Here is an 8,729-nt window from a genome sequence, read left to right on the forward strand (position 1 = left end):
TTTTTTTTATACGCTGCTTTACTGTATTGATACTCTACCGATACTGATAACAGTCTAGTTTGTGTTTGTTCTAAAACTTTAACTTTTTGATTTAGCAATTAAAGCATACATTTAACCCCTGTCACTTAACAGAAAATCCATTTGAACTTTCTTTTATGGATGTCAGTCTTGGGTGTTATGTATTTTTCAACACTTTTTATCTGTTTCTATTGCTTGCTATGTTAAATTTTTTAGAATAAAGTGTTAGATTTGTTTGAAAATCAATCAAATTTTGAGATTTTGGGCTATTTTGCTTTTTATAGATTTTATAGATTTTATAGATTTTTTTTTGCCTGTAGATTTTAGTTCAAATACATATCTTTGAGTTGAATTTTCCTCAAAATTATTATTAATTTGTTTTTTTTCTCAAGCACTAAGCCAGAAATCTTCACTTTACCATACACCAGTTTTATTCCAATTAACTGCAGGACTATATTGTTTTACATATATGCAATATGCTTTTTACATATCATTCGCCTGATTTATCTAACATTTAATTTATAAAAAACATGGTGTTTGTTTTATTTTTTGTTTTTGTTTTTCTGGCTGCTGACAGTATTTTCTTATTTTGTATTAAAAATTTACTCTGCAAAAAACTCAGAAATTAGTGCAGATTTAATTAAATAATGCCTCATTTGCATTTTTTTTACGTAACATTACAGAAATGTTGTAATACAAAACAATGGTCTAAATGTACTGTGACTTATCAGTCTATTAGTTAATAGAGCATTTCAAGATATAACTGTCCATGCAAACTTTCTTAAATTTAAACTAAAAAATAATGCATCAGGACAAACAAAAATGGCTGGGAGAAAACAATTTCATGCATCTAGGAACTAAAGATTATTTTGCTGAACTTCTATTGTAAATATTTTTGTTTTTTTATACTATTTCATCAAAAGAAAGAGCAGACAGAATATGTCAAGCTGTCTGGTCTCTGTTTCCCTGGGTGTCCACTAGTGGTCTCACTTCCCCATAGGCACCTCACCGTAGGCACTACAATTCCCACTAGCCTTTGTAATTAAAAACAGGAGTAAAAATAAAACAGGAGTAATTGCACTCCTGTTAATTGCACTCAGGTGTCTTCACTTGTTAGTCATTATCCTGCCTATTTAAACCCTTCTGTTTCTGTTTTTGTCATGGAGTCCGTCACCTAGTTTATTCACGTTTCCTTGTCCTTGAGTTCCTGTTCTTGTTCCTGTTGTGTGTTTGTTTGGTTCTGTTTGGAATGATGTTGGTTAGATTAGATTAGATTAGATTCAACTTTATTGTCACTGCACATGTAGGTACAAGGCAACGAAATGCAGTTAACCAGAAGTGCAATAAGCAGTAAGTACAGAATATACAAGGTCTATAATATGTACCATAACTATACAGATAAGTATCATGGACATAATTTACAGATTTTAAATACTATTAGCATGATATACAGATAGGTATATTATGAACATACTATACAGATGGATTATGTAAAGTGTATGTACACTATAGGCAGAACTATGAACATATGAACATAATTACACTATTGCAATGGACAGTAAAGTACATAGAAAATATTTCAGTGTGCAAATGGATTATTCAGTGTTCCTGGATGAACAGACAATAGTGCAAGTAATAACAAGTTACTGTTTTTTGCTTGTTGTGAATAAGTAAATAAATCAGTCAGAGTGTTGAAGAGGGGGAGGAGTCTGTGTGTGTGGTGTGGGGGGTGTTGAGGGGTGTCAGAGGGCAGAGTTCAGTAAGGAGACAGCTTTAGGGAAAAAGCTGTTCCTGAATCTTGTGGTCCTTGTCCGGAGGCTCCTGAAGCGCCTCCCGGAGGGCAGGAGGTTAAACAGTCCATGGTCAGGGTGAGAGGAGTCCTTGAGAATGCTGCGAGCTCGACGTAGACAGCGTTTCCTCTGGATGTCCTCAAGAGCAGGAAGTGGTGTTCCTGTGATGCGTTGGGCAGTTTTCACCACCCTCTGAAGTGCTTTGTGGTCAGTCACTGAGCAGTTCCCATACCAGACTGTGATGCAACTGGTCAGGATGCTCTCAATCGCGCACCGGTAGAAGTTCACCAGGATGGATGAAGACAGCTGGTTCTTCTTCAGTGTCCTGAGGAAGAAAAGGCGCTGGTGAGACTTCTTGACCAGGCTGGAGGTGTTTGTGGCCCAGGATAGTTCCTCCTAGATGGTGGTTCCCAGGAACTTGAAGCTGGAGACACACGTTCAACAACCATCCCGTTAATGGGGATGGGGTCATGCGTCCTTCCTTTCTTCTTTCTGAAGTCCACAATGAGCTCCTTGGTCTTATTGATGTTAAGGAGCAGGTTATTGTCAGTGCACCATGTGGCCAGGTGCTGTACCTCTTCCCTGTAGGCAGTCTCATCGTTGTCTGTGATGAGGCCAATCACCATGGTGTCGTTTGCAAACTTAATGATGGAGTTGGATCCATGCATAGGCTTGCACTCGTGTGTGTAAAGGGAGTAGAGGAATGGACTCAGCACAAAGCCCTGTGGTATGCCAGTGTTAAGTGTGATGTGGTGGAGTGGGTGTGGCCTGACCGAACATGCTGAGGCCTGTTGGTCAGAAAGTCCATAATCCAGTAGCAGAGGGAGGTGTTAATGTCCAGGTCTCCAAGTTTTGTGGTCAGCTTGGAGGGAATGACGGTGTTAAATGCTGAACTGAAGTCAACAAACAACATCCTAACATACGTGTTGTTATGGTCCAGGTGTGTGAGTGCAGAGTGCAGCACTGTGCATACTGCATCCTCTGTGCTCCTATTTCTGCGGTAGGCAAATTGGTGTGGGTCCAGTGTGGGTGGGAGGCAGTCTTTGAGGTGTGCTAGGACCAGTTGCTCGAAGCACTTCATAATGATGGGGACTTAAAACATGTTGGCACAGTTGCTTGGGTGGGGGACAGGTTGAAAATGTCTGTGAAGACCCCTGCAAGCTGCTCTGCACATGCTCTTAGTACACGTCCAGGAATGCCATCCGGGCCAGCAGCCTTGCGTGCGTTGATCCTGCTCAGTGCAGTGTGGACATCTGTGGAGTTGAGTTTGAGAGGTTGGTGGTCTGCTGAGTGTGTAATTTTGTTGGCCGTCTCCTTGCTGTCGCTGTTGAAGCGAACATAAAAGTCATTTAGCTCGTTAAGGAAGGAGACGTCCATGACCTTTGAAGTGGAGTTGCTTGACTTGTAGTCACTGATGATCTGGATGCCCTGCCACATGCGTCGGAGGTCAGAGTTGGAAAAGTGTTCCTCTACCTTCAGCTTGTAGCAGTACTTGGCCTTTTTGATGACCCTTTTCAGGTGAGCCCTGGATTTACTGCAGGCCTGAGTGTCATCTGACCTGAAGGCAGTGATGCGGGCTTTCAGCAGAAGTTGCACCTCCTTGTTTAACCATGGCTTCTGATTAGGGTATGTTGTTATCTGTTTTTCTGTTGTAACAATGTCAATGGTGGAGTTGATGTGATCCAGTACAGAGGTGTAGATATCAATGTCCATGGGAGAGCCACAGGCAGCCTGAGAAGCAAACATACTCCAGTCAGTGTGTTGAAACCTGTCTTGAAGTGAAGAGTCTGCTCCAGTTGGCCACACTTTGATGGTCCTCACTGATGGCTTCACACGGTTGATGAGGGGTGAATACTTAGGGATGAGAAACAAAGAAAGGTGGTTACGACCCCGGCTTGTTTTTGACTCTGATTTGGATTACCCTTATTTAACCACACTGCACTTGGATCTTCCATCTCCTGTGTTCCCGTACGTGACAGAAGGACTCCATCATGCTAAGATCCAGGGGTTGGGATTTCGTATACGTTCCCCAGCCACCATAGAGGAGTGGATGGGGAGACTTTCTAACCTAACCACTCTCTGTCAAAAGGGGAGTGAGGTGGGGCGCTTGGCGCAAATGTTCTGGACAATAGGACAATAGGTTCCTGTTGACCCACCAGAGTCGAGACAGGTTCCCGTTGACCCTCCAGAGTCGAGTCAGGTTCCCATTGACCCTCCACAGTCAGGTCAAGTCACTGTTGACCCCCCAGAGTCTGGTCAAGTCACCGTTGACCCCCCAGAGTCAGGTCAAGTCACCGTTGACCCCCCAGAGTCAGGTCAAGTCCCCGTTGACCCCCCAGAGTCAGGTCAAGTCCCCGTTGACCCCCCAGAGTCAGGTCAAGTCACCGTTGACACTCCAGAGTCAGGTCAAGTCACCGTTGACACTCATGAGTTAAGCACTATCCCAGTTAGACCTCAGGAGTCAAGTCAAGTCACTGGTGATGCTCAAGGACAGAGTCAAGTCACCATTGATCTTCATGAGCAAATGCAAGACACCATTGATCTTCATGAGCAGAGTCAGGTCACCATTGATCTTCCTGAATCCAGTCTAAACTCTGCGAAACTACCAGAGCTTCTCCACGTCTCTGCTGAACTACCAAAGCCTCTCCACGTCTCTGCTGAACTACCAGAGCCTCTCCACATCTCAGCCAAACTCTCTGAGCGCTCTACTGATCCTGTCGTGGCCACGGAGGCCACCCTTCACTTGTTCATGTTCTCTGTTTCAGACTTGCCTATCCAGACTTGCTCTCAAGTATCATCTATCCCACTGTGGTGGTCCTCGGTGCCGCCCTAGTGGGCTCCTGTCTCGGCCGTACGGCTGTGGTGGTCTTCTGCGCCGCCCTGGTGGGCTTCTGTCTCGACCGCACTGTGGTGGTCTTCTGCGGTGCCCTGGTGGGCTCCTGTCTCGACCGCACGGCTGTGGTGGTCTTCTGCGGTGCCCTGGTGGGCTTCTGTCTCGACCGCATGGCTGTGATGGTCTCCTCCGCCGCCCTGGTGGGCTTCTGTCTTGACGGCACGGATGTGGTGGTCTTCTGCGCCGCCCTGGTGGGCTCCTGTCTCGACCGCACGGCTGTGGTGGTCTTCTGCGCCACCCTGGTGGGTTTCTGTTTCGACCGCACGGATGTGGTGGTTTTCTGCGCCGCCTGTTTGGTTTCTGTTTCGACCGCACGGATGTGGTGGTTTTCTGCGCCGCCTGTTGGGTTTCTGTTTCGACCGCACGGATGTGGTGGTCTTCTGCGCCGCCCTGGTGGGTTTCTGACTCAACTGCATGGCTCCAATTCCACCTTGCTCCACCCTGGATTCCTGCCCTGTTGGTTCGGCCCTGGGCCACTGAACTTTCTGTTCTCCCCTGGATTTGTTTTGTTGTTGGTGTTTTTGTTTTTTGGCACTTCCTGTCTCTGTTACCCTCTATCACATGGCCCTCCGTCCCTCCCCCTGGTCCTCTGCCGGTCCACCTCCCTCCTGGTCTCCTTGTTTTTTTTTTTGTACTTCTTATCTCTGTTTCCCTATATTATCTGGCCCTTTGTCCCTCCCCCTGGTCCTCTGCCGGTCCACCTCCCTCCTGGTCTCTGTGTTCCTTGGTCTCTTCTTGGGTTGGGTGGAGCATCTGGTAGCTGCTCCATGGAGGAGGGGGTAATGTCACGCTGTCTGGTCTCTGTTTCCCTGGGTGTCCACTAGTGGTCTCACTTCCCCTTAGGCACCTCACCGTAGGCACTACGATTCCCACTAGCCTTGTCCCTTCATCACAGTAATTGCACTCTTGTTAATTGCACTCGGGTGTCTTCACTTGTTAATCATTATCCTGCCTATTTAAACCGTTCTGTTTCTGTTTTTGTCATGGAGTCCTTGCTTTCCGTCACCTAGTTTCCTAGTCCTTGAGTTCCTGTTCTTGTTCCTGTTATTTGTTTGTTTGTTTCTGTTTTGACTGATGTTGGTTACGACCCCGGCTTGTTTTTGACTCTAATTTGGATTACCCTTAATAAACCACACAGCACTTGGATCTTCCATCTCCTGTGTTCCCGTACGTGACAGAATATATACAAATCTGAACTTTTTTCATTAAATGTTGTATTTCTGTGTTGTCCTTTTTGTAGACCAGATTCTAGAAAAGACAGACTGACAGATCGGTCTATAAATAAACTAGGATAAAATCAACATTATTCCTATTAACCATTTATAATTATTTGATTTTAGTGGCTATTAACTGAAATGTTACCATAATGCGACTTTAACTGTTTCTTAAAGTAGCTTAAAACAACAAAGTTGTTCATTTTTATTATTCTGATTAAGTTGTTTGAAATTTCAGTAAATAACTATTCATTTGTACTGGAGTAAACTGGAATCTCAGATAACTCTTATCATTCTTCTTTCTTCATATTTCCTTTTAGACCACAACTTGATGTCTTGCCAGACATTATTATTCAGAAATAGCACAAATTGTGAAGTGTAAATAGGATGATAATGTAAGATGAAAGGACTTCATCCTTTATTGAGGTCAAAATCCATAAAGAGATAAAAGTCCAAATTCAGGAACAAAGAAGTTCCTCATTTAAAGTATTATCTTGACTTAATCCATACAGCCACTGACCCAACATGGACTGACCCAACATTGCGTAAAATTTTTACATTACATTTTTAACCCAAAAGTAGGGTTAGTCCATATTTGACCAACCCAAGTTGGTTTGAAACAACCCAGCATTTTTTAAAGTGTAAAATCCAATTGTGTAACTGATATGTCATGTAATATTGGTAATACCTTGGGGAGCCAAGACCAGCTGTCTCTGATATGAATTGCTACCCAGAGCGAATGTAGAAATATTAAATTCCTAAAAAAACAAAAACAAAAAAAAACCCCAACTGGTTAGTTTTTAGGTTAGGGAGGTGCATGCACTCAGAAACAATAGTTCACAACCTTGAGATTATTTTGCAATCAACTGAGTCAGGAAGACTTGGTGTCTGCTAGACAGCCATAAAGAAGCTCAGTCTACTAAAGAATATCATCTACAATCATGCAAAACAACTCCATAAAGCTACTGTTATAATGTAAAGTGAGAGCAGTATCTATATATTCTCAGTGCCTAGACAAGGAAAACTATAGACAAGGGAGAAGAATTACATGTAATACCATACTTGAGCTTTGGAACTATTATTAAATATTTAGGTATTAGGGTTTCATTGAAAGCTGTCCTTATATACCACAGTACATACACTTCAAAGGTTGTTTAAGTGAGATTATGTAACATGTAAGGGGCTTTATCTCTAAGGAAAGAACTCTATAGATGGTAAAAAAAAAAAAAAAAGAACAAAGCTTTGGAGAAATATATATGTTGGACCTTTAGCACACTTTTCATGGTACTGGCCAATGGTCTTCAAAGAACTGGTACAATACTTGATCTAATTTCCAAAGTATTTCCTTAATTACTACAAGTGGAAAGTTCAAAACATGTAAAGGTTACTAATTAATGTTGTTAAAGCTGTAAGGTCTCAGTTTGTACTGAACCGAAGAATATCAGGTGTATCACATGCTTGATGTATCTTTTCCTCACTAATCTGAATTTATTACAGTAATCCTGCTCAGCACATCAATCCTGTGCATTAATTTGGGTTTTATGAAAAGACTGTGTTTTGTATGAAGCATTCATTAACCCTTATCTTTTTTTTTCTTTTTTCTTTTTTTGTCAAAAGTAAAATAAAATCCATATTGCTCTTGCACAAGGCTATATAAAACTATGACATTTTCAAAGTGAAGTTATAGAACTGTAAAAGTCAAACGGTAAAGGCACAAAACATTTTCTATGCAATGGAAGAAAACAAAAAACAAAAACGAAAGGAACAAAACAAAGAAAGAAAGAAAGAAAGAAAGTATAGTTAGTGGCTAATATTAGCTAGTTAACCAGAAACACACATTATGTTTAGATTAGCTGTTTTTGATATTCCACTTTTAGAAACATCCAGCCATCTGTTCCATACATTAAATCGTTGTCATTTATTAACAAAAATATAAAAACTGTTCAAAAGGTCTGTGGTCAGTAAGATTTTTAATGTTTTTGAAATAAGTCTCTTATAAGTCTCAGCAAGTACATTTATATGATCAAAAATACATCCTTCAAAATTCATTAAAAATACATCCTTCAAAAATCAGTCAATTTTGTCAATTTTGTGCTCAAAAAAACTTTCTTCTTCTTCTTATACCTATTTAAAACCATTTTATAGAAACATTGTGTACCCCTTTTATATATATATATATATATATATATATATATATATATATATATATATATATATATATATATATATATTTATATATAGATATAGATATATATGTGTGTGTGTTTGTGTATCATGTGTATATATATATATATATACACACACATCATGATACCTACCTAATTTAATAAATTAACCTGTAAAGTGTTACTATTAAATCTTTTTGTTACTTTTTTGGTAAAAAATAAAAAATAAAAAAATAAAAAAATAAAACATTTTAACAACTCATAGGGCAGTGACTTTACAAGTCAGCTTAATAACAGTTATATTCACCCATTCCCACACTTTTCCCACATTTTTCCAGAAGTGGGCAGTAAGAACCATTCTTTATATATTGCGTTGTAAAAGAGACACTTATCTGGGTGACACCTGCTCTTCCATGATGACACTGGCAGTGTGAAAAGTTCATTTATGCTTTTAATAAATCCATCAGTTAGTGCTCCAACAATTCAATGAATTGTGGTCTTAGAAAAAACGATAACAAAAGGGTTAATCTTTTTTGTTTGCCGTCTCGTTTACCCTCCCCTCCTTCATACCCCCATTCACCCTCTCCTTGTTCACACAGTTAATGTTTAATTTTCCTTATATGAGGATAGCTATAAACACATTGATCAG

Source organism: Carassius gibelio, chromosome B21, assembly GCF_023724105.1.
Source record: "Carassius gibelio isolate Cgi1373 ecotype wild population from Czech Republic chromosome B21, carGib1.2-hapl.c, whole genome shotgun sequence".
In the NCBI taxonomy this organism is placed as follows: Eukaryota; Metazoa; Chordata; class Actinopteri; order Cypriniformes; family Cyprinidae; genus Carassius; species Carassius gibelio.